Raw genomic sequence first — 26,848 nt, 5'->3', positions numbered from 1 at the left:
CGGAGTCATCCAAACAGGTAAAAGATATAGACTCTACGTGGTTAGAACGTTCCACACGCAGTGGAGATGTAGCATTACAAGTTCCAGATGATATGTCGTTTGGCCCAGAACTAGGAAGATCTACTAGCAATGCAGATGGGGCAATACAGGGTCCACTTGGTATCTGGTTTGGACCAAGACTTGGACGATCTACTCGCAGCAGAAATGCAGCAATACAGAGTCCAGATGGTATATGGTTTGGACCAAGATTAGGGCGTTCTACCACCAATGGAAATGCAGCAATACAGAGTCCAGATAGTATGTGGTCTGGACAGAGACTCGGACGTTCTACCAGCAATGAAGCTGCAATAATACAGAGTCCAGGTGGTATGTGGTTTGGACCAAGACTGGGACGTTCTACCGGCAACGGAGATGCAGCAATACAGAGTCCAGGTGGTATGTGGTTTGGACCAAGACTGGGACGTTCTACTGGCAACGGAGATGCAGCAATACAGAGTCCAGGTGGTATGTGGTTTGGACCAAGACTGGGACGTTCTACTGGCAATGAAGCTGCAATAATACAGAGTCCAGGTGGTATGTGGTTTGGACCAAGACTAGGACGTTCTATTAGCAATGAAGATGCAGCAATACAGAGTCCAGGTGGTATGTGGTTTGGACCAAGACTGGGACGTTCTACCGGCAATGGAGATGCAGCAATACAGAGTCCAGGTGGTATGTGGTTTGGACCAAGACTGGGACGTTCTACTGGCAATGGAGATGCAGCAATACAGAGTCCAGGTGGCATGTGGTTTGGACCAAGACTGGGACGTTCTACCGGCAATGGAGATGCAGCAATACAGAGTCCAGGTGGTATGTGGTTTGGACCAAGACTAGGACGTTCTACCGGCAATGGAGATGCAGCAATACAGAGTCCAGGTGGTATGTGGTTTGGACCAAGACTGGGACGTTCTACCGGCAATGAAGCTGCAATAATACAGAGTCCAGGTGGTATGTGGTTTGGACCAAGACTGGGACGTTCTACCGGCAATGGAGATGCAGCAATACAGAGTCCAGGTGGTATGTGGTTTGGACCAAGACTGGGACGTTCTACCGGCAATGGAGATGCAGCAATACAGAGTCCAGGTGGTATGTGGTTTGGACCAAGACTAGGACGTTCTACCGGCAATGGAGATGCAGCAATACAGAGTCCAGGTGGTATGTGGTTTGGACCAAGACTGGGACGTTCTACCGGCAATGGAGATGCAGCAATACAGAGTCCAGGTGGTATGTGGTTTGGACCAAGACTGGGACGTTCTACCGGCAATGGAGATGCAGCAATACAGAGTCCAGGTGGTATGTGGTTTGGACCAAGACTAGGACGTTCTATCAGCAATGAAGATGCAGCAATACAGAGTCCAGGTGGTATGTGGTCTGGACAGAGACTCGGACGTTCTACCAGCAATGAAGCTGCAATAATACAGAGTCCAGGTGGTATGTGGTTTGGACCAAGACTGGGACGTTCTACCGGCAACGGAGATGCAGCAATACAGAGTCCAGGTGGTATGTGGTTTGGACCAAGACTGGGACGTTCTACTGGCAATGGAGATGCAGCAATACAGAGTCCAGGTGGTATGTGGTTTGGACCAAGACTCGGACGTTCTACTGGCAATGGAGATGCAGCAATACAGAGTCCAGGTGGTATGTGGTTTGGACCAAGACTGGGACGTTCTACCGGCAATGGAGATGCAGCAATACAGAGTCCAGGTGGTATGTGGTTTGGACCAAGACTGGGACGTTCTACTGGCAATGGAGATGCAGCAATACAGAGTCCAGGTGGTATGTGGTTTGGACCAAGACTGGGACGTTCTACCGGCAATGAAGATGCAGCAATACAGAGTCCAGGTGGTATGTGGTTTGGACCAAGACTAGGACGTTCTATCAGCAATGAAGATATAGTAATACAGAGTCCAGGTGGTATGTGGTTTGGACCAAGACAAGGACGTTCTACTCGCAATGGAAATGCAGTAATACAGCGTCCGGATGGTATGTGATTTGGACCAAGACTAGGACGTCCCACCAGCAATGGAGATGTAGCAATGCAGAGTCCAGATGGTATGTGATTACATTTGAAAAGTACTACTTTAACTAAAAGTTGTTGAAAGTTTTATCAGGAAAATCTGTAAATAATGTAATTGCATTTTATACTATATTATCATATCAATAAAGGTTTCAAGCATAACAAAATTTCTCTTATAATATATACCTTTACCACTAATTCATATATCACCGAGCGAGTTGGCCGTGCGGATAGGGTCTCGTAGCTGTGAGTTGGCATTCAGGAGATAGCGGGTAGCAGATAGCAGCCCTGAAAATGGTTTTCCGTGGTTTCCCATTTTCACACCAGGAAAATGCTGGGGGGCTGCTCCTTAATGAAGGTCACGGCCGCTTCCTTCCCACACCTAGACCTTTTCTATCCTATCGTCGCCATAAGATCTATTTGTGTCGGTGCGAGTACAGGAAATTGTAAAAAATAAAAAATTAAAAACTGTTTGTTTTTTATCTCCTATTCCTACCCATCTCCATAGTTAAACACTTAAGACCTCTCGACGATTTTACTTGGAGGTTGCACAATTCGTAAAACTGCGACTAGATCCCCACTGCATCAATATTACGACGTTAGAAGCATGCCTAGACAGTAGAACCTACTCACTTCAAGTCCTAGGTAACCTCTCCCAAGTCTTAGGCATTGCTGGTGGAGTCCTCGTCATGGATATAAGAATGGAAAAGACCATGAAACAATTCCTGTATACATATTAGGACACATACTTGGGACTAAGCATGTTTCAAGTACTTGAAATCCGTAACTACAGTATATTATTATTATTATTATTATTATTATTATTATTATTATTATTATTATTATTATTATTATTATTATTATTTACAGAATGAATGATCATTTAATTATTCCATTTTTTTATTTTTAGTGCCAGGACCGGTTTTCTCTCTTGGTGTAAGTATTACTGGAATGTTCCGAATTATTGGACACGAGTTTATCACAAGCACTATTGGCCATTTTTGCTAATTAAGGGTGAATAGGCTATCTGAAATAGCTAAGCCACACGATTATATACTCGTATAAAATTTGACTTAAATAACACTGCAAGGAAATTCATTTTTCCTTTCACCAACATAAATGTGAAGAACGACCACTTGAGGAGTCCGTACATATTTGTTTAGGAACACAATATATGAGCATGACACTTACTGAAATAACGTCTTGAAATAATAAAAGTAACCATGGCACAGCAGCCCCGAAAGACCTTTTCCTAACAAGCGACCGCTGCTTAGCCCGAAGGCCTGCAGATTACAAGGTGTCATGTGGTCAGCACGACGAATCCTCTCGGCCGTTATTCTTGGGTTCCAGACCGTGGCCGCCATCTCACCGTCAGGTAGCTCCTCATTTGTAATCACGTAGGCTGAATGGACCTCGAATAAGCCCTCAGATAAGGTAAAAATCCCTGTCCTGGCCGGGAATCGAACCCGGGGCCTTCGGGTAACATGCAGACACGCTACCCCTACACTGTGGGGCCGGTTCTTGAAATAATACCGTAAGCAAAATTACTTTGAATTGCAAGAAATATTAAGACTCGAAATAAATTCAAATTGTGCGCATAACTTATTTAATAAAGATATCGTCTACGTGGGAAGTTTGAAACGAACATGATCAACATAGCTTCATTGGCAGAGCTCGGACCTCGGATGAAGGACGTCTATTGTTCTTCTTCTTCTCTTTCGTTCTACCTTTCATGTGTAGCAGCAGTAACTGTTTCCTCTGGTTAAGCCAGAGGTGCTCAGCTGGACGCCCGTTGAGGCTAGCCCAGTGCGACCGGGCTGGCGTGACGTAAATGCGGGCAGCTTACGTAGGAAGCACACGTCACAGTGAAACGAGAGAGCGAACACACTTTGCAGGGAAGCGAGGGAGCATTGACGTTCACTTGTGATTACGAAGCTCTCCTTCACTACTCAGCAAAGTGTTGATTGGGGTACGTTATTTTAAATAAAACTTTATAATCGCAACAACACAAAAACTGACATTTTCAAGATATTCCGGTATGATGTATACAGCACTCGGTATAAACAGTCTTGTTTTATTTTCTTATATTAATTAATTAATTAATTCATTCATTCATTCATTCAAGGGAAACTTCTTTCTTTCTTAATCATTTTACCTTCCAAGGTCGGTTTTTCCCTCGGACTCAGCGAGGGTTCCCACCTCTACCGCCTCAAGGGCAGTGTCCTGGAGCTTCAGACTCTGGGTTGGGGATACAACTGGGGAGGATGGCCAGTACCTCGCCCAGGCGGCCTCACCTGCTATGCGGAACAGGGGTCTTGCCGGGGGATGGGAAGATTGGAAGGGATAGGCAAGGAAGAGGGAAGGAAGCGGCCGTGGCTTTAACTTAGGTACCATCCCGGCATTTGCCTGGAGGAGAAGTGGGAAACCACGGAAAACCACTTCCAGGATGGCTGAGGTGGGAATCGAACCCACCTCTACTCAGTTGACCTGCCGAGGCTGAGTGGACCCCGTTCCAGCCCTCGTACCACTTTTCAAATTTCGTGGCAGAGCCGGGAATCGAACCCGGGCCTCCGGGGGTGGACTCAAAGGAAACTAACATTTTATAATTTTTGTGTTACAATCTACAAAGGTGCAGGATTTAAGCGTACAAGCTACGATTTACAATTCCTTGGATGGGAATGACAGTATTTCCATTCTTTAAAAAAAAAAAACAAAAAAAAAAAAACTTACTGTAATTCATTAAGCAAAAAGTGAAAAATGAAATGTCGTATGGCTTTTAGTGCCGGGATATCCCAGAACGGGCTCGGCTCGCCAGGTGTAGGTCTTTCTATGTGACTCCCGTAGGCGACCTGCGCGTGGTGATGAGGATGAAATGATGATGAAGGCGACACACACATCCAGCCCCAGTGCCATTGGAATTAACCAATTTAGGTTAAAATCCCCGGCCGGGAATCGAACCCGGGACCTCTGAACCGAAGGCCAGTACGCTGACCGTTCAGCCAACGAGTCGGACAAGCAAAAAGTAATATAATTATATAACGTAACAATGATTTTGCGCAGTGTTGTACTGTAGTGTGACTTCCCCTGTTCACTGAATTTCTGAAAATAGTATTTAAAATTTAACAGCCTCTAAATGGCGGGAGGGAGTTTCATCACGAGCGAAGACATCGATATTTTCTATCCAAGATTTAAGTACAACAACAATGTAAATATATCTACGAAATATATGTACACTATGCCTTCAAATAAATAACCGTATTAATGTTATTCCTGGTAAGCATAATTGGATTATTGGTGAGTTTATCAGATAATTTTAACCAAAACAACCACAAGCCACAGCTTATCCACCTTAACTCCGCAATATATTAGAACTGACCGGGCGAGCTGGCCGTGCGGTTAGAGGCGCGCAGACGTGAGCTTGCATCCGGGAGATAATGGGTTCGAACCCCACTGCCGGCAGCCCTGAAGATGGTTTTCCGTGGTCTCGCATTTTGACACGAGGCAAATGCTGGGGCTGTGCCTTAATTAAGGCCACGGCCGCTTCCTTCCCACTCCTAGACCTTTCCTGTCCCATCGTCGCTATAAAACCTATCTGTGTCGGTGCGACGTAGAGCCGATTGTAAAAAAAAATTAAAAATATTAGAACTGTTTCTAAAACACCCCTTAAAATGTAATAGTGAAAATTGTAATTCATTACCTACATTATAAAATGATTTGAGGTTGTAGATCTAACTGTTTACTGTATCCGGTCAAAATACGTAAACTACAATGATCCGGGAGATAGTGGGTTCGATTCCCACTATCGGCAGCCCTGAAAATGGTTTTCCGTGGTTTCCCATTTTCACACCAGGCAAATTCTGGGGATGTACCTTAATTAAGGTCACGGCCGCTTCCTTCCAACTCCTAGGCCTTTCCTATCCCATCGTCGCCATAAGACCTATCTGTGTCGGTGCGACTTAAAGCCACTAATCACTAATTTCTTACAACATATTTTCTGCTTCCATTTCAAACTCGGGTATCACCGCAGTGATCGCGAATGACGGAGAACTTCGTCTACCCTTCAAGGCCCGTGACGTAGACAGAACGTCACTCTGGTTGAATAGCATACGCTCATCGTCTGCTAGCCCGCCCACTTACAGTGCTGGGCGCCCGCGGGGCGGAATGCCCACTGTGAGCACCTCTGGGTTAAGCTGTGAATTCTCACTCAGTACTTTCCTCACTCTGTCACTTTTTCCACAGAATGTTGGAGTCGCAAGTGTGGTATGCCTAAGCATGGGCTAACACATGTGGACTTGGCCCAGTTTACGGCCGGATGCTCTTCCTGACGCCAACCCTATGTGTAGGGTTATATCCAATTATTAGTCCAGGTGTTTCTGCTGTGGTCGATAGTGAGTTATACTGTGTTGTGTTTAAATGGGAAACTGTGCACTGATACAAACACCCAGTGCCAGAAACAGAACAATTAACCAGATGCAAGCAAAATCCCCAATGTGCTAGGTATCGAACCCGGAACTTTCTGAACCAAAGGCCACTGCGCTGTCCATTCAGACAAGGAGATGGTTTATAGAATTCAGTAAAAGCAACAATCAAATTATAATCTAAAGATGAATTCGGAAGAAGATGCAGTATATAAAGTATTCTATAATATTTAAGTAAATTAAAATAATCGAATCTATCTGTAAGGACATTTTTGGTCTTTTGATAAAATTATCAGGAAAAAGTCGAGAAACTTCCACGAGATTGGCGGAATAATAATTTGCACTATTGATTTTGACTTTTAGACTTTTACTAACAGCCTATCATTGATATTATGTTCTGAATTGAGTGAATAATAGTTTATCTTGATAGAAATACCAAACTATTTATTTATTTATTTATTTATTTATTTATTTATTTATTTATTTATTTATTTACTTTACCAGGACTGGTAGGTCCAGCAGGATTGTAAACTGTTCAAGGCTGATTAAACAATTACTAAATACCATGAAAAAATAACATATCAAGTGTATCAATAATAATCTGAATATTGTAATTTTTGTTTGCAGATGGTTTACAGTTACTGACGAATCAGTGATCAGGGCAGCTGGTCCGAAGAAACGATGAAGAAAACTCTGGAGGAATGTAGGACAAATCCTATTAACTCCGTTCCTACAAAATACGGTCTGCCTTTCCCTACGCTGTACCGGCACTACAAATGTGGCTCTCAAGAAGCAGTTAGGCAGATTTAGAATAGATTTCACTGAGAAACAAGAACTCGAACTGGTTGACTGTTTGAGAGAAACGGACAGGCTCTTCTATGGACTTACAAGGAGGTAATTTAATGAAATTGGCATATGATTTTGCCAATAGAAATAAAATCCCTTGCCTTCAAGCTGAAAAAAAATGTTAGTGCTGGAGTTGACTGGCCGAAGGGGTTTCAAAGTCGACATCACGAAATTGTATTGCGGACTCCAGAACCAACATCAGTTGCAAGGGCTCGCAGGTTTAATCGTCCTCAAGTAGATCGATTCTACAGTATTCTATGGGAACAAATAAACAAAAAACATAACGGCAATCAATCAATCAATCAATCAATCAATCAATCAATCAATCAATCAATCAATCAATCAATCAATCAATCAATCAATCAATCAATCAATCAATCAATCAATCAATCAATCAATCAATCAATCAATCAATCACTACTGATCTGCATTTAGGGCAGTCGCCCAGGTGGCAGATTCCCTATCTGTTGTTTTCCTAGCCTTTTCTTAAATTATCGCAAAGAAATTGGAAAATTATTGAACATTTCCCTTGGTAAGTTATTCCAATCCCTAACTCCCCTTCCTATAAACGAATATTTGCCCCAATTTGTCCTCTTGAATTCCAACTTTATCTTCATATTGTAATCTTTCCTACTTTTAAAGACACCATCCAAACTTATTCTTCTACTGATGTCCTCCCACGCCATCTCCCCTCTGACAGCTCGGAACATACCATTTAATCGAGCAGCTCGTCTTCTTTCTCCCAAATTTTCCCAGCCCAAACTTTGCAACATTTTTGTAACGCTACTCTTTTGTCGGAAACCACCCAGAACAATTCGAGCTGCTTTTCTTTGGATTTTTTCCAGTTCTTGAATCAAGTAATCTTGGTGAGGGTCCCATACAATGGAACCATACTCTTGTTGGGGTCTTACCAGAGACTTATATGCCCTCTCCTTTACATCCTTACTACAACCCCTAAATATCCTCATAACCACGTGCAGAGATCTGTACCCTTTATTAACAGTCATATTTATGTGATTACCCCAATGAAGGTCTTTTCTTATATTAACACCTAGGTACTTACAATGATCCCCAAAAGGAACTTTCACCCCATCAACGCAGTAATTAAAACTGAGAGGACTTTTCCTATTTGTGAAACTTACAACCTGACTTTTAAGTACTCTATTCAATATGGACGTTGTGATATAAAGTTTAGATTTCACTTAAAGGAACGGAATAAGAATTATTCATTTGCAGTGTATTGAATGTGTGCTTTTTTCTTAAATTACCTATTACAGGTGAACTGTGAACGCTATAAAACTATTGAAAACAAATTTCTGAATTCCATTAGTATGCAAATATAATATATATATTTAGTAATAACATTACCACTTTTAAACAATTCATTTCGTTATCCACTTTGCTCGCATGTGAATATTCATTTTGCCCGGCTATGTGGGCAAAGTGAATTATTTGATAGAATTAAATAATACCGAATTCTAACTATGAATAATTTAACAATCTATTCTGTTCTTAATATCAATTAAATGGAAAGATAACAAGGAACAATTACAGTAAAGTTCATGTCATTGTCGTTCGTAATTAGAGAAATAAACTGATATAAAATTAGTTTATTCACTTTGCCCGGTCTTCCCCTACTGTAATAAATTAATAAGAAAATAATTGAGAAAACTTTATTTGGGAAGATTACAGTATACATGTGACCGCTACTCTTAATAGTGAGTTATTGGAGAACTGTAATTATATCGACTGTAATTTTGAAGAACAAATGCCAATTTTTCTGAAAATATTCCAACGAACTTTCTATAATTGCCCCTCTAGCTCCAGCCTGAGCGTTATATTTTTCTCTCATATAACGAGTATGATCCTTAATTAGATTTAGTTTCTAAACCAACATCCTTTAACTGATCTGCATTCAACTGGCATTGTTGCATAATGTAGGTCTATATATTACCAATGTTATTATCACGGCCTATAATAATGATATCGCCATGTTTATGTGATCCGGAGTTCAGCAAGAGAGATACTTATTCGAAGACTCCTTTACAGTTTTGCCAACTCCATGTCTTCCCTAAACGGAAGCAGAAATTGCATAAAAGGGGATAAATTATACATCAAGTTTTCAAATTTGTAATGATAAGGTTAACGTTCACGAGTTATTCATGTCATTACAGCATTTGCAGTGAATATTGTCGAAATTAAATTAGTTGATAATTAAAGGGAACACGAGAGAAGCCTCCTCGCAGGATTTATTATGAATATTGATCAAATGCATCCGGGCGTTTCCTAGACAACGGACTAGGACTAAGTAGAAGAGGCGGACGGCCCGCCTGGTATGTTACATACGCGGACGAGTTAATCACTAGACATTTACTGATGACGCTCTTGTCATCTATGAAACTGCCCGGCTCCATGGCTAAATGGTTAGCGTGCTGGCCTTGGGTCACAGAGGTCCTGGGTTCGATTCCCAGCAGGGTCGGGAATTTTAACCATAATTGATTAATTTCGCTGGCACTGGGGCTGGGTGTATGTGTCGTCTTCATCATCATTTCATCCTCATCACGACGCGCAGGTCACCTACGGATGTCAAATCGAAAGACCTGCACCTGGCGAGCCGAACATGTCCTCGGACACTCCCGGCACTAAACGCCATACGCCATTTCATTTCATCTATGAAACTTAAAATGTTTGCATGTTGATCGTAGGATCCGTGCGTAACCGGTCCCGCGGTGTAGGAGTAGTGTGTCTACCTCTTACCCGAAAGCCCCGGATTCGATTCCCGGCCAGGTCAGTGATTTTTACCTGGATCTGAGGGTCGGTTCGAGGTCCACTCAGCGTGGACGATTAAAATTGAGCTATATGACGGTGAGATAGCGGCCCCGGTCTAGAAAGCCAAAATAACGGCCGAGATGATTCGTCGTGCAGACCACACGACATCTCCTAATCTGTAGGCCTTCGGGCGGAACAGCGGTCGCTTGGTAGGCCATGGCTCTTCGGGGCTGTTGCGCCATAGGTTTTGGTTTGGTTTTGGATCCAGAGAAAATACTGTCCCGCAAAACATGTAGAATTATTTTTGTACTAGGTAAAATGGTAAGTCCGCCTCTGTGGTGTAGTGGTTAGTGTGATTAGCTTCCACCCCGGAAGCCCGGGATCGATTCCCGGCTCTGCCACGACATTTGAAAAGTGGTACGAGGGCTAGAGCAGGGTCCACTTAGCCTCGGGAAGTCAACTGAGTAGAGGGGGTTTCGATTCCCTCCTCAGCCATCCTCGAAGTGGTTTTCCGTGGTTTCCACTTCTCCTCCAGGAAACTGCGCCGGGATGGTACCTAACTTAAGGCCACGATCACTTCCTTCCCTCTTCGTTATCTTCCAATATTCTCATCCCACCACAAAGCCCCTGTTCAGCATAGCAGGTAAGACAACCTGGGCGAGGTACTGGTCTTTCTCTTCAGTTGTATCCCCCCGACCCAAAGTCTCACGCTCCAGGACACTGCCCTTGAGGAGGTAGAGGTGGGATCTCTCACTGAGTCCGAGTGAAAAACCAACCCTGGAGGGTAAATGGATTAAGAAAGAAAGAAAGAAAGAAAGAAAGAAAGAAAGAAAGAAAGAAAGAAAGTGAAATAGTAAACGGATGTGTATCAGTGAACTGTACAGTATCATAAAGCACCAATAAATAAATAAATAAATAAATAAATAAATAAATAAATAAATAAATAAATAGAGGCTGTGTATTTGTTTGTGTGTAACGGGTAATCTCAGAAACTACTGAACCGATTTTGAAATTCTTTTCGCAGTTTGAAAGATAACATCATTCTGGGTACATAGGCTGTACTGTAGGCTATATCATCTCAGAATATCAAATGGTTCCTGCAAGAACCGTGATTTGAGGAAAAAATCGCAGCAATAATAAATCTGAAAGTTCGTATGTTTGCCTGTCTTATTTTTTTCACGTAGCTGAAGTTTGGCAATCTTATAGCTGATACCTTCGGTTTAACACATACAGTAGACTACTTACTAACACGTTTTGCTTTTACGTGGGCTATGTACCTAAAGAAGATGTGAAGCAAGTCAGAGATAAACGTACGCTTGGGAATTTTAAAACTGAATACGCTGCCTAAACGATTAGGTAAGGTAAGGGTTATTCTGCCCGAAGGCAGGTCCGAACCTCCGCAGAGGTGTACCTGAGCTGGAGTTTACGTGCGGTAGGGTGGCCAGTTCCTTTCCGCTCCTCCATTCCCTTAACCCCCACCAACAGCGCGTGGCAACCCATCCAAGTCCTGACCACGCCCAATGTTGCTTAACTTCGGAGATTTCACGAGATCCGGTCCTAAACGATTAGTACTGTATTATTGAACAATAGATCGCACCGACTGCACTTGAAATTTTATTTTCCAGAAAAAAAAAATCTTATAAAAAACCTTCTTCGTATCTCTAATAGATTTCGAGAAAAAATGTTTTCCTATGTTTTGGAGCACGCTTTATCATTGGTCTCGTTGTCTTGGTTTCTTTCACGCGAAAACTACTTAACGGACGGTGTTCAAATTTCTGGAATCTTTGGTTAACATACAAGATACTTGCAGTGTATCTTAACGGCAGACCGTGGAGGGAAATGTAAAACAAGTCAGAGAAAAGTGTAGGCTACACCTGGGACCCTTAACAGTGAATAAGTTGCCTGTACGGTTACTCCTATTAAACACTGGAGCGGTGCAGGTGTACCTAAAATTCGATTTACCAGGAAAACGTCAATATGAACTTTCATCGTAACTCTAATAATCTTCCAGAAAGGAATGCTTTTCTGTATTTTGGCGTATACTTTTTAGGGTTGGAGTACGATGTCCTTACTTTGAACGAATAAAATTAGCCAAAAAACGGCGGGAGCTGCACCATTTAATTCGAAAACTGTTACACGCATTCGTGTCTTTACTTTTCACATTAACCAAGTACAAACCATACACAACTGACTCAGCTTCAATTTGAAGACCGTCTACTTGTACCGCGTGTGAGCCTATCTTATTTTAAATGCCTTTCATCGACAAGGAACATGAATAGATTCATGAACAGATTAAACAAATGACTAAACAAACACAGGAATACACTCGCTCAGCTATCATGGCATGGTGGTTCATTGCAAGATACTGCAATAATATAACAGAGATCGTCTTACGACTCGCTCAGCCACAGCCTTCCTTATTTTTAACATTCTCCAAGTTATGTGACAAATATTAACGATATTCTATGTCTTGGAAACACACTGCTCTTTAGGGAACCGTTTTGCATGATATCTGTACGTAGGACAGTTATCCGATATAAATTCCAATAATAAAATTAATATTAATATATTAATATATATTAATATAATATAATTTAATATAATAATAATAATAATAATAATAATAATAATAATAATAATAATAATAATAATAATAATAATAATAATAATATAATTTAATAATATAATATAATATAATTAATATTAATATAATATGTCCGCCTCTGTGGTGTAGTGGTTAGCGTGATTAGCTGCCACCCCCGTAGGCCCGGGTTCGATTCCCGGCTCTGCCACGAAATTTGAAAAGTGGTACGAGGGCTGGAACGGGGTCCACTCAGCCTCGGGAGGTCAACTGAGTAGAGGTGGGTTCGATTCCCACCTCAGCCATCCTGGAAGTGGTTTTCCGTGGTTTCCCACTTCTCCTCCAGGCGAATGCCGGGATGGTACCTAAATTAAGGCCACGGCCGCTTCCTTCCCTCTTCCTTGTCTATCCCGTCCAATCTTCCCATCCCTCCACAAGGCCCCTGTTCAGCATAGCAGGTGATGCCGCCTGGGCGAGGTACTGGTCATACTCCCCAGTTGTATCCCCCGACCAAGAGTCTGAAGCTCCAGGACACTGCCCTTGAGGCGGTAGAGGTGAGATCCCTCGCTAAGTCCGAGGGAAAAACCGAACCTGGAGGGTAAACAGATGATGATGATGATGATTAATATAATATAATATAATATAATATAATATAATATAATATAATATAATATAATATAATATAATATATTAATATATATTTTCTTTTAAATTTATACTTAAGCAGATACGTATTAACTAAGAAGCACGTCATTAAGTTAATATTGCTATTGGTTTACTGCCCATTGGCAGATCCTTTAAGACGTTCGGAAAACCCCAGACATTTTCTGGGGAATAAAAAAGGCAGTGGAGAGAGAGCGCCTGCCATTAAAATGAATATTGCTCAACTCGATTTTGATTGACAATAAGTAAGGGGCCCTGCCACCATAATTGAAACTCCCCAACTCAATTGTGACTGGCTGTAAGCAAGGGGAGATACCATTACAATGAAAACTCCACTCTTCGCATGAGAAATGACGTATGTCCACTTTTTCGTCGTGTATCTAGGGTAAAGCTGAGAGCTAAGCAATTTAATAAAATCTTACTCAAAACGTGTACGCTTCTTCACGTAGAATTCTGCACGCAATATAGAATTTCGTAGCGAAACAGGGTACATCAGCTAGTAAATAAATAAATAAATAAATAAATAAATAAATAAATAAATAAATAAATAAATAAATAAATAAATAAATAGAGCACGTGTTACATAATTCATACATCATCCTTCAAATTGATTTAATTGATTTTATACACATTTTTAGCACATTAAACTACCAGCCACCACAGAAACAGGCAATAGTGAAAGTATCCCTTCACATAAGGTTGGCGGCGGAAAGCTGCACCATTCGCGGATGCGGATAATATTTTGTATATCCGCGCAGGGCTCTAGCCATAAATAAATAGAGCCCTGCACGGATGCGGATATCCGCGAAGTTACTGTCTTGGCGGATGCAAACTGTATGGCAGCGCGGATAATTTTGCTGATAGTATTTACATTATCCGCGGATAACAATTCGCGGGTGCGGATAATGAAGTTTATTAATTTTCACTCAGGTATACTCTTATTTTTGCTTGTCGTTAGGGTACCCTTGACAGTGGTATGGGAGAATTCTGACATATATAAAGAGCCTTGAGACCATAAAGACGTAAATATGACCTAAGCCCAACTGGCTCCTACCCGCAATTAATGGAAGGAAGGAACAAAGGTTAATACGTCGGTAGTTGTCGCTAGAGAAAATCTCTCATAAATCTGTGACTGGGGGGGCGTCTGATGCCAGGTATCAGGCCTATTGTATTATATTAACATATCTATCCGTTTCAATACCTTCGGTGTTATATACTGTAGTTAATATTAAAAATATCCGTGGATAACAATTCGTGGATGCGGATAATATTTTGTATATCCGCGCAGGGCTCTAGCCATAAAACAGGGCCAATCCACATCTGCGACTCCATCAGAGTATGAGAAAAGAGGTAGATTATTATTATTATTATTATTATTATTATTATTATTATTATTATTATTATTTTGCTAGGGGCTTTACGTCGCACCGACACAGATAGGTCTTATGGCGACGATGGGATAGGAAAGGCCTAGGAGTTGGAAGGAAGCGGCCGTGGCCTTAATTAAGGTACAGCCCCAGCATTTGCCTGGTGTGAAAATGGGAAACCACGGAAAACCATTTTCAGGGCTGCCGATAGTGGGATTCGAACCTACTATTTCCCGGATGCAAGCTCACAGCCGCGCGCCTCTACACGCACGGCCAACTCGCCCGGTATTATTATTATTATTATTATTATTATTATTATTATTATTCCTTATTTAGCAGTAGTAACAGCGGCCGCGGTGGTGACGGCGGCGAGAACAGCGGATGACGAACACTGGAGTGCTTAAGTTGACTTGACTCTACAGCTATAACTTAGGCCTACAAGGTATACGAAGTGATAACGCTGCGGATTCCCTTCAAGAGGTCCCCGGTTTGATTTCTAAGCCAGTGCAGGTTTTGTTAAACCTTAAATATGATGTTTACAGAAGTTTTCTGAAGAGAGTTTTACGTCTTATTTGAAGGCATCACAATAAATATGAAAACTAGTGAATAGGCCTCATACAAAACAGTAAGTTACCATAAGCATAAAGAACACGAGACATTGCATCTCTCTCAGTGATACACAAACGCAAACAGGGCAAATCATTAAGACACTTATCTACTACTGAAATATGAATCACGAACCACTGAAATGACACTAACACCACAAAAACTGAAAAACAGACTGAAAAGGAATTTACATTTAGTAATTGAATATAGGTACGTAGATAATGGTAAAAATGTGTAATGTCTGCGTATCAGTTTAATATTAGTTTTGCAATATTTTGCTCTGACTATAGTACACTGAATATTAGAAGGAAGAAAAGCACATTATGTCTAATTTTGTCCACCCTCGAAGCCTCTGCAAAATTGTATCATCAAAGCGTGCTTACCATGGAAGTGCACGAGAGTACAACTATGTCGGAAATTATTAACTCGATCCTGACATCTGCAGTGCTTCTTAAAACAGCACATCTTTTCGGGCGTCCTCTCCTAGGAACAGAACTTATTTCATATTTCACAAAAGAAATCCGTTGGCTCGGAACACTATTCACGATGAATCCTCCATTGAATTATACAGAGAGAAGTTATTTAGTGAAATCTATATGTATTGACAAGCACGACATTTCGCTGCGGAAATGGTAAATGGACATTTTAATTCGTGTTTGGTTTGGTTAATTTTCCACAGCCACAAGTAAACAACGTACGTGAAGGTATGATGCTACTTGATAATAATTTCATGAACCATATCGTTTAATAGTGCAATGTGCTTTGCATCCCGCTCTGCTAACCGTAGTCACATTCCAGGATTAGGTCCTTACTGATTTACGATTCAGGGGATGATTTATAAATACATTTCAGATTTACAGCCTATTGAAAACTGCCAAGCATTATATATATTAGGCTACCGGTATATATTATTTATGTGATAGATTCAAGTCTTGAGAACAGAATTCGTTGTGAACATTCTATAAATTCCTCTCTTAATTCAGAGACAATTGAAAGACTCCATCATTTTGCTACGTAACCCATAAGTTACGCTATTTCTGTCCGGCTCCGTGGCTAAATGGTTAGCACGCTAGCCTTTGGTCACAGGGGTCCCGGATTCGATTCGCGGCAGGGTAGGGAATTTTAACAGTAATTGGTTGATTTCGCTGGCACGGCGGTTGGGTGTATGTGTCGTCTTCATCATCATTTCATTCTCACCACGCGACGCGCAGGTCGCCTACGGGAGTCAAATCAAAAGACGTGCATCTGGCGAGCCGAACTTGTCCTCGGAAACTCCTGGCACTATAAGCCATACGCCATTTCATTACGCTATTTGCTATCATAATGCTGGGAAATCAATGAGACAAGGAATAAGTTCGTAGCTATTGCTGCTATACGCCATAAAATTCAGTACAAGATGCAGGTGACGTTTTATATTGAAAGTCAATAACGGCTATGACAGAGTTAATTTATTATATAGAAATACAATTCTACGCCGCACAAAATGGAATCCACATACCAACACTATGTAGCATTTGCAAAGAGGATACAGAGTCGGAAGTGGTATTCCAAGCGGATCCTTGATATTTCTGCCATCTGTTGTACAATATGTGAGTTATTAATTCAAGATAGGCGGGAAATTGATCATTTGATGGCGGAAGTTTGTATTTATTTCAATATTTATTATAATACACAGGTAATGGAGGAAATATAAAAATTCCAGAACTTTTACAGGAATTTTACTGAACCGGCCAGGACAATTTTACAGCCCTAAAGTTCGGGATATACTATTCTGGGACGTAGGCCTATAGCAACCCTACACTAACTAGGCCTACTTGTGTGGTTTTCGGAGACACTGAGGTGCCGGAAATGTTGTTCTGAAGGTTCCTCTACTTGACGAAGCTGGCATATTATTTGAGCACCTTCAAATACCACCTGACTGAGCCAGAATTGTATCCGTCAACTCGAGCTCAGAAAGCCCAATCCCGGTCCATTACGCTCAAAAATAGATGCTCTATACTCATGGAATTGGAATAGCTTATGATGTACAAAGGAAGAACACTAGATTCTGAACATTTCCAGTGTTATTCCAGGTAGTGATGATAAGCAACATTACTCCTGGGACCGTATTCTTTCTAAATTTTGTTTAATCCTCGCGTACGCTACGAATAACGCGAACAGTCCTAGACTAGGCTAGTTCACGGACTAGAGTAGCCAGGTTACCCAATAATATCTATTGACTTTGGAGGTAGATGACTTCGATTTTCACCATTCCCTAAATTTGACATGGTTTATTTATGATTTCCTCGTGATGGGATACAGTAAGTAATTTCCCAGAACTATGGTCGTTTCTTTTCTAAACCTAGTCTATAAGCACCCACAGCTAGACTTGCCAGACGTCCCATATTATGCGGGATTACCTGCATTCGATGAAGAAAAATTGTATCCCGTATCGGACGTCAAAAAGCCCGTATTTCAGTCGTGGCTAAAGTTTGCATTTAAAAATTGTATTTCGTTTCTAATAATAATAATAATAATAATAATAATAATAATAATAATAATAATAATAATAATAATGCAATTGTAAATATGACAGTTCTGCAGAATCTTCAGCTGATTGCTGATTTTTGTAATGTTATGTAAGTTAATGTTTAGGTTATTTTCTTCGAATCTTTAACATAGTAAAATAAATCTATTTCATCGAGCTAAACGTCGGCGATAGGATTCTTTTGTAAATCAGTGCTTACAACACCAGTTCTGTCCCTTATTGACTTTTGGAAAATCTGGTAAGTGTAAACTTACTTATAGCCTATAATGATACTTGGACTATGATATGATGAATGAATATCAAACGGTTTTTGAAAATTTAAATAGGCTATATAGGCCTATGCTTACAGACTGCTCCTGAGAGTACGTTAGGTTTTCAAGAATTTGTTTCTTACGTCATATTTGTTTATTCCGGCATAAATCAATTAGAAATCCGGAAAAATTTACGGTGTTACTACCGGTACTATAGAATATGAATTATCGCTGTGTTAAAAATATGTTTTTCTTACAAAAACCAGGAACAGTTTAAAAAATAGTTTACTCCTTGTTACATTATGCGAACATCATGATTAGAATGTAGCAGTTAATATGAAAATTCCAATCTATTAATTTATTTAAGCAATTTGAAATTCAACTGCTAACATTTCTCTACACAAGCAAATTCAGTACATAAAGATAATGCAGTAATTACTTTAGTCCGACTCATTGGCTGAATGGTCAGCGTTGAGGCCTTCGGTTCAGAGGGTCCCGGGTTCGATTCCCGGCCGGGTCGGGGATTTTATTCGCGTCTGATTAATTCTTCTGGCCCGGGGACTGGGTGTTTGTGTTTGTCCCAACACTTTCCTCTTCATATTCAGACATTAAACTAACAACCACCACAGAAACACGCAATAGTAGCCTAATTACATCCCTCCATATAGGGTTGGAGTCAGAAAGGGCATCCGGGCGTAAAACGTGGTCAAATCCACATGTGCTACACAGTTTGCACCCGCGACCTCACAGATGTGGGAAAAGCGGAGGAAGAAGGAGAATGCAGTAACTAATTTCAGATTTCTGAAATTCATAACATCTTAATGTTTCAGGTTTTGGATAGAATATGTTCGTTTAAATGTACGAATAACTTAGTAAATTCAAGAAACCATCTCCCAAGATCCGAAACATTTCTCCTGAAAGACCGTAAGTTATACCGTATAATCATCAAACATAGAGTAAGCATAGTGTAATGTTTATTTTCCTACTGTCGAGTCCATAATCTGTTAGTATTTTCAATATTGAGACATTTAAAAAATATAGCACCGATTGAGGCAGGGTAGATTATTAAAAATAAACGCGAGCTCCACAAAGAAACGCATCAAAGAAAAGATGTGTTACCTACTCCAATTATTAAATAACCTACTGAGCAGTGAAACTTTTTACACTGTAAAGACAATTTTAACACACAGGTCGTTAGGTCACACAATCTAATAATACACCGCAACATTGCAGTCGTAAACTATGAATTACAAATTACCTTTGAAGCCAAAATACCACTCAACATTATAAAACACATTTTCCTCTGAACTCCAGTTCGTGGCACTGTTAGGAATGAACTGGTTAAAGAAAATAGACAGACTTTCGTAACACGGATTCCAAAGATGCACAGTACATGTTAACACTTCAGCACTCCCTCGAGGTAAAAACCATACTACTTTCACAACAGCTAGCTTTAAATCGTCGTACATCTTTTAACACATTAGACCAAGAATTAAGTTTAATATAACTGCAAATTATAAGACACGCTTTGAGATGCCTATGTCAAATAGAAGAATTTATGATGACTGAAGTGGAAAAACAGTACCAATTGAGATGTAATTTACAAGATAGTAAAAACTGTATGTGACAACATTACCTGATAGCGGCTAGTCTCTAAATGTCACACTGGCCTCTTAAATGCTACCAATTGTCAGGAGGCACGCTACTTCAACTGATTGTCCAGAGCGCAGCGGGACGTCAGAGAACTTACTCACGTCATTGGCTGGGCGGTAACAGAGGGCATTTATTATTGGTAGAAAGAGCTAAGGCCGCGCCTGTCCGACGGAACCATTGGCCATCATCTTATCCCCCTCCGAGAGTTCTATTGTCTTTATGACTTTGCTTACTGCATTATATCATTTATTACCTTCTTGCCTCTTAGGACACTGTTCGCTTTTTAATCCCATTCATCGATCTTGTCACGTAAGCTGCAGTTTTAGTACCGAGACGGTATCTTCAGATGTCGAATACAAGACAGGCGGGTGGGCGGAGAAAACACCACTTCAGTCCCTAGCCCCAGGCCCGAGGTCGGCAGGTACTGAATGGCACAGGGCTATTAAAGGATTAAATCACTGATCTCTATACCTGGATGGCTGGTAGCTTGGGTAGCAGTAAGCCGAATAGAAGATGACTGGCGTCGTAAGATGGCAGCGAGCGCATGGTGCAATAGACCACGAGGAGCGCGCTTGCTTTGTTTATGCTTAGTTCAGTGACGCCAGGCCTCTTGATTGTAGTTTCACGAGTGTTCTGTGCTGTGTTATTGCAAAGTAAATAGTAGTGTATTTTACGAATTTAGGTTCGTTGCCTTGTAGTATGCTTGTGAATTACAAGATTAAATTTAAATATGTATGTGTTTATCTGAAATATGAATGAAGAAACATTCTACGGGGTATTAACATAGCGCAGTATTCAGCTTATGGATGTACAAACAGAACCGATCAGCAGAAGGAGAAATCATTTCATCGGGGAGTTTTAATAATAATGTTATTTGCTTTACGTCCCACTAACTACTTTTTTAAGGTCTTCGGAGACGCCGAGGTGCCGGAATTTAGTCCTGCAGGAGTTATTTTAGTGCCAGTAAATCTACCGACACGGGACTGTCGTATTTGAGCACCTTCAAATACCACCGGACTGAGCCAGGATCGAACCTGCCAAGTTGGGGTTAGAAGGCCAGCGCCTTAATCGTCTGAGCCACTCAGCCCGGCTCGGGGAGTTTTATACTGTACATAAGAATCTTCCTAGGGTAGTGTTTTGAGTTTTAGGTTTATTGTATCTTATTTCGCATATTCCGGGAGCAAAATGGCAATTAATTTTTGTAGGTTTCCTTTCTCGAGACCCGAACATCTACGATCATCGATTAGGAGTATCAGGCGGGAGAATTGGGAGCCTTCTAAAACAGCTGTTCTCTGCTCGGATCACTTAGAGGAAGACTGTTTTTATAGAAATGGACAAACTGTACACCTTAGAAGTGATGTACAGCCAACTGTTTTCAATTTTACTGAACATTAACTGCAAGTAAAGATTTACTTATATTTTTTTAATTTTTATTTCTCATAATTAAACTGACGGTTTCGATGAAATAATTGACGTGACCTTATAACAATCTTAGAAAATGAAGTCTGGAGGAATTCTAGACCTTATTTACATCAGTAATAATTATGGGTTTCAGACACTGGAGTGGTGGGAGAAGGAAAAGTGTGGTGGGTGTTTGGGGCTATTCCATTATACTATTCGTGGTATTTGGGACTCTTTTAATTGGTGTTACATATTTCTGATGATGACCATCAATATCGCTTTGCTAACTGAATTTAATTAAAGAGGTCTGTAATAGTACATTAAGTTGCAGGTAATGTGATATATTGACTAGTTTTGAATATTTGCTGGTTTTATAAATGTGTACATTTGCTTCAATGATATTTTAATTTGATAATATGCGCGTTATTTCTTGGAAACAGGAAACAGAAATTCATTATCAAGCACCGATTACGATATGTCGAATCTAGCCCTGTATATTGAGCTACGTTTATAGGTACATCATTTTAAGAATGTATAATTTCGTGGCATATATGTATACAATTTACAGCAATGTTTCCAGAAACTGGTTTTCACTCGTATTGTGTTACCGATCGCTAATTGCATGTATTCAGCACCTAAGTTAATATTTGCCGGCCGTTATTATGCACTCATGTTTATTGCTATCCCGGAGATTTACTGACCTCGGAATGACGTGTCAGTGATCCCAATGCCCTTATGCTTTGAGTGAACATGTCTCTATATTTTTAATTATTCCAATGCGCCATTAATTGCGACTTAAAATCGACTATATTATCATTGCTTCCCCATAAGGAGAGCTCGAGGTTGGGTACGCCAACATGGCGAACCGCGCGTTCAACTTGGCGTACTTTCTCCTGCCGCGGAGACCTGCCATCAGCGATCCATGTATAGAGATCAGTGGATTAAATACAAGAAAACCCAGCAGCATAAACTAAACTACCGAGCGAGTTGGCCGTGCAGTTTGGGTCGCGTAGCTGTGAGCTTGCATTCGGAAGATGCTGGGTTCGAATCACACCGTCGTAGGCAGCTCTGAAGATGGTTTTTCGAAGTTTCCCATATTCACACCACGCAAAGCCGGGGGTGTATCTTAATTAAGATCACGGAAGCTACCACTCCAATCCTATCACTTTCCCATCTTTGCGCCGCTGAAAATAATCTATGTGTTAGAGAGACGTTAAAAACCTAGCGAAAAAAATATAAACTCTTCCTCGAAGTGGTTTTTCGTGGTTTCCCACTTCTCCTCCAGGCAAATGCCGGGATGGTACGGCACCTAACTTAAGACCACGACCGCTTACTTCCCTCTATCTCGTATATCCCTTCCAATCTTCCAATCCACCCACAAGGCCCTTGTTCCGCGTAGCAGGAGAGAGGCCACCTGGGAGAGGTATTGGTCCTCATTCCCAGTTGTATCCCCGACTTAAAGTCTCACGCTTGAGCACACTGCCCTTGAGGCGGTAGGGGTAAGATTCCTCGCTGAGTCCGAGGGAAAACTAACCCTGGCGGATAAACGAATTAAGGAAGAAAGAAAGAAAGAAAGAAAGAAAGAAAGAAAGAAAGAAAGAACGAAAGAAAGAAAGAAAGAAAGAAAGAAAGAAAGAAAGATGTGCAGAGTGAGCGACGAAATTCAGAAAGATGTGGTACCTACATAATAAATGTAAGTGGTCCATAAAGCCACCATATTCCTGATTTCAACAGTTCAGTTTCAACTGCTTATTATTTATTTATTTATTTATTTATTTATTTATTTATTTATTTATTTATTTATTTATTTATTTATTTATTTATTTATTTGTCGTATGGTTTTTAGTGCCGGGAGTGTCCGAAGACATGCTCGGCTTGCCTGGTGCAGGCTATTCAGTGCTGACCTGCGCGCCTGGGTGTGGGATGATTGGGACAGGGAGGTGAAATACGGTGTCGGCACACAGCCTACAGGCTTCTAAAAGAAGGCATACTGTATCCTGTTAATTAATAGTTCCTATGGGACTGTGGGACTATTTAAAAATATATGGCTCTGTTAGAATATGTGGGGATTACGAGTTAACGATCAACCCTTATTTGAAGATGGACCGTCATCCTTTACCCAGGATAGGACTTATTTAAGGTAATCGATAGAAATAAAATATTATGACAAGCTTGATTTATTCCAAGCGTACCAATAATATTAATTAGATGAGGAGTCAAAAGATATAGTGACCATAACAAGCCCAAAAGGGTGTTTTCGTTAAAATAGGTTACTTTCGTAGTAAGTAATGCACCTCCTAAATTCCAGAAAGTAATTGACGATTTTTTAAGGGATTGCAGGGGCGTAATTGCTTTGTTAGATGATGTAGGCCTATGTGTAGGTGCTAATTCGTTATCTGAATTAAAGAAAGAAGTTATGCACGTGTTTGACAGACTGAGCGATGGAAGTCCAACTTTATCTGTTAAAAAGCGAGCAATGTGCTCTACGTCACTACAATACCTTAGTTTCAGAATTGATTCAAAGGGCTTACATTCTACCGATGAGAAGGTTAGGGCTATTACTGGGGCCCCTGTTTCTAAGAAAAGAAATTTCAAGCTTTTTAATATTTTTAAATTAGGTTTCTACCATCCATAGCTTCTGTTTTGTAGCCATTATACAAGTTGCTTGAAAAAGTAACGCGTTGGAATTGGGATATGTCATGTGATGAAGCATTTGCTAAAATAAAGGACATTGTTAAGACCAACAGGACTCTGCGACACCACAACCCCGATGTTTCGATCCGTTCAGTGGGCGATGGCTCTGACCGCGGATTGGGAGCGGTTATTTCTCAAAAATAAATGGAGTTGAAAAACCGTCCGTTATTGCTAGCCGCGCCCTTACTAAAGCGGAAGAGGAATACACCTCCAAGAAGAGGCGGCTGCATTAATCTTTGCTGTTAACAAATTCCATTTATATTTACAGTATATGGGCGCAAGTGGATTTTGGTATATAACAACCGTCCATTACTTGCAATGTTCGGACCTAAAAATGGTATTCCGGTGTGCGCTGCTAGCAAGTTGCAGCGTTGGGCATTGTATCTCTCAAATTACAGTTACGACGTTGAATGGGTTAGTACTAATCAAAGTGTCACAGAATGGTTATCTCACGCCTCGCTTCTCTGTCACAGACAAGTCAATGATGACCTTGCCGTCCACTATGTTTTTGAGGAAAATAAAGAATTACCTATAACATAAATATATTTGAAATACGAGGAAAGATATGGTCATTCAAAAAATAATGACTTATCTTAAGATCGGGCGGCCTATAAAATCCGATGATGAATTATTATCGTACCGTATTTTAGAAGAAAAGGGGCTGCTTGGCCGAGACTGCAAAGGCGTGTTTGGTTCACCCAGAAGGACATGGATTCGATTCCTCGTCAGGAAGACAACAAATTTAAGAAACGAGATTTCCCCTTCCGGAGGAGCTTATGGTCCTGAGGTTCACTTAGTCTACAGGTTAATTCCTGGGAGCAAAGGCTGCCTGGCGTGGAGCTAACCAACCACTCTACCCCATCAAGTGCCGGGTTTAAGGATAGTGGAATCCTTTACCTTCCACTCCTCCAAGGGCCTTCATGGTCTGTACGGAGATGATTTTGCTTTGCTTTTTCCTTTTGCTTTTATTTTAGATTAAAAGACGAACTAGATGCTGGGGGTAGGCTATAGGGTTATAGTACCTTCCACTTTAGGAAATAAAGTTTTGAAAGATATTTATGCTTCCCACATAGGAATTTGTAAGCCCAAAGGCTTAGCTCGATAGTATATATGGTGGCCTAAGTTAGACTCCACAATTAAAAAATTTGTAAAATATTGTGATTCATGTAATGCCAATCGTGACACACCATCTACGCGATCATGGCAAAGAATTCGTATTGATTACCTCGGACTTTTTCTTGATGATCATCGACAATCATTCTAAGTGTTTAGAGGCATTCCACACCCAGTCTTTCACAGCTTCGACTACAATTAAATTAGTGCGTCAAGCTTTTGCCAGATTTGGTCTACCGGAAGTTCTAGAAGCTGATGATTAATCCACGGTTGAAGGCGCTGAATTTCAAAACCTGTTGAAAATGAATAGGGCAACTTTCAAAATTGACGCACCGTTCTCCCCAAGTACTAACGGTGCGGCAGAAAATTCTGTAAAGACGACAATAAGAGCTTTAAGGGCTGCGTCGCAAGATGTTGCTGTGCAGAAATTGGAATTTTGTCTTCAAAGGTTTTGATTAGACTAGCGCAACACTCCACACGTGACAACGGGAGTGACGCCGACACTGGCTCTTGTGGGACGCCCTTTGAGGAATAGGCTGAACTTACTCCGACCTTTTCCAACGTTGATGGTTGATCAAATGAATTTTCGGTTGATAAAGTTTGGGCAAGAAATTACCGAAGAAATGAAAGCAAATAGATGAGGACGACCTGGGTCCATGGCGGTCCCAAGTTTATGTTCCAAAATTTTAGCGGACTTGCATTCGCCATCATGACCAGCTGCGATCGTCGCTCTCGGACGTGGCTGATCCTTCAGAGGACGATCGATAGTTTGACGATGACTCATCAGCTCATGCAGAGCCTCCTCTGACGGACTATGATGACTTGTTCAACGCCAATGCGATCCAGACAGGCCTGTTATCTGATCTGCGATACCTTCAACAAGTGGTGATATTCTTACCCGGCCTGCTATTACTGATGATGCGTCTGTGCCTGGCTCAAAGGACGGAGAGCCTCCTTGGACCGCTGCGGATCCTCCGCCCACTCTGGCTATCACCACCGAGTCTACCTCGGCTTCTGCGGAGGTGACTGTACCTATTACTACTGAGGTATATAGATTATTTTAGGTCTACAAGAGAATACATAAAACAGCGGACGACCACTATGCAATCGATCAGAATGTAACAATACCTTGGACGTCTGATGCTTTATTGGTAACTAGCAAGATACCCGTGCTTCGCTACGGTATTATACCGAAATGTATAATTGAATGCTTAACGTTTTATATATAATCTACCAAATTTCGCGATCTGACTCGTTATCTGACAGAATCCGCCAAAATTCGCCATCTGACTCGTTTTCTGAGAGATTACGACAAAGTTCCTCCCGTTTTTCAATCTTTCTCTCCAGCAATCGTTTTCGTACTTCCCAGGCTAGGTCCAGGCATTCCGCCCGGTCAGTTGGGTGCTTAAATCTATGTCATCTTTTCCTATAAATATTTTAAATATGAATCAAATCCTTGAGGAGATCAGATGTGGCGTCGTCTTGGGCGCCTTAGCGGTACTGAACCCGCGGCCGGACTGCATTCGTAGTCATTACCCGGCCAGGAACCGTTTCCAGCACAGTCCGCACATTTTAACGACGGTCCACAACATTATTATTATTATTATTATTATTATTATTATTATTATTATTATTATTATTATTATTATTATTATTATTATTATTATTATTATTAGGGTGGGTGATATTAGTTGAATTTAGGTTATTATTATTATTATTATTGTCCGCCTCTGTGGTGTAGTGGTTAGCGTGATTAGCTGCCACCCCCGGAGGTCCGGGTTCGATTCCCGGCTCTGCCACGAAATTTGAAAAGTGGTACGAGGGCTGAAACGGGGTCCACTCAGCCTCGGGAGGTCAACTGAGTAGAGGTGGGTTCGATTCCCACCTCAGCCATCCTGGAAGT

The 26,848-nt window shown here is 41.0% G+C and overlaps 1 protein-coding gene across 4 annotated transcripts in view; it reads right to left on the bottom strand.

Annotated features, from left to right (window-relative positions):
• The window catches only part of byn (brachyenteron), a 132,808-nt gene extending 112,974 nt beyond the window's left edge, over positions 1-19,834 (bottom strand). For 3 of the 4 annotated variants that reach the window (XM_067143194.2, XM_067143225.2, XM_067143219.2), the window contains exon 1: positions 19,721-19,834. The gene's annotated coding sequence lies outside the window, so the exon portion shown is untranslated. Of the gene's footprint in view, positions 1-19,342; positions 19,493-19,720 lie in introns of those variants that run through there. The other variant, XM_067143202.2, reaches the window with a different exon arrangement.
• Positions 19,835-26,848: the final 7,014 nt, after the last annotated feature.

The sequence above is a fragment of the Anabrus simplex genome, chromosome 1 (genome assembly GCF_040414725.1).
Source record: "Anabrus simplex isolate iqAnaSimp1 chromosome 1, ASM4041472v1, whole genome shotgun sequence".
Classification (NCBI taxonomy): Eukaryota; Metazoa; Arthropoda; class Insecta; order Orthoptera; family Tettigoniidae; genus Anabrus; species Anabrus simplex.
The sequence above is the reverse complement of the archived record's forward strand: the minus strand, read 5'-3'. Positions and strand labels throughout refer to the sequence as shown.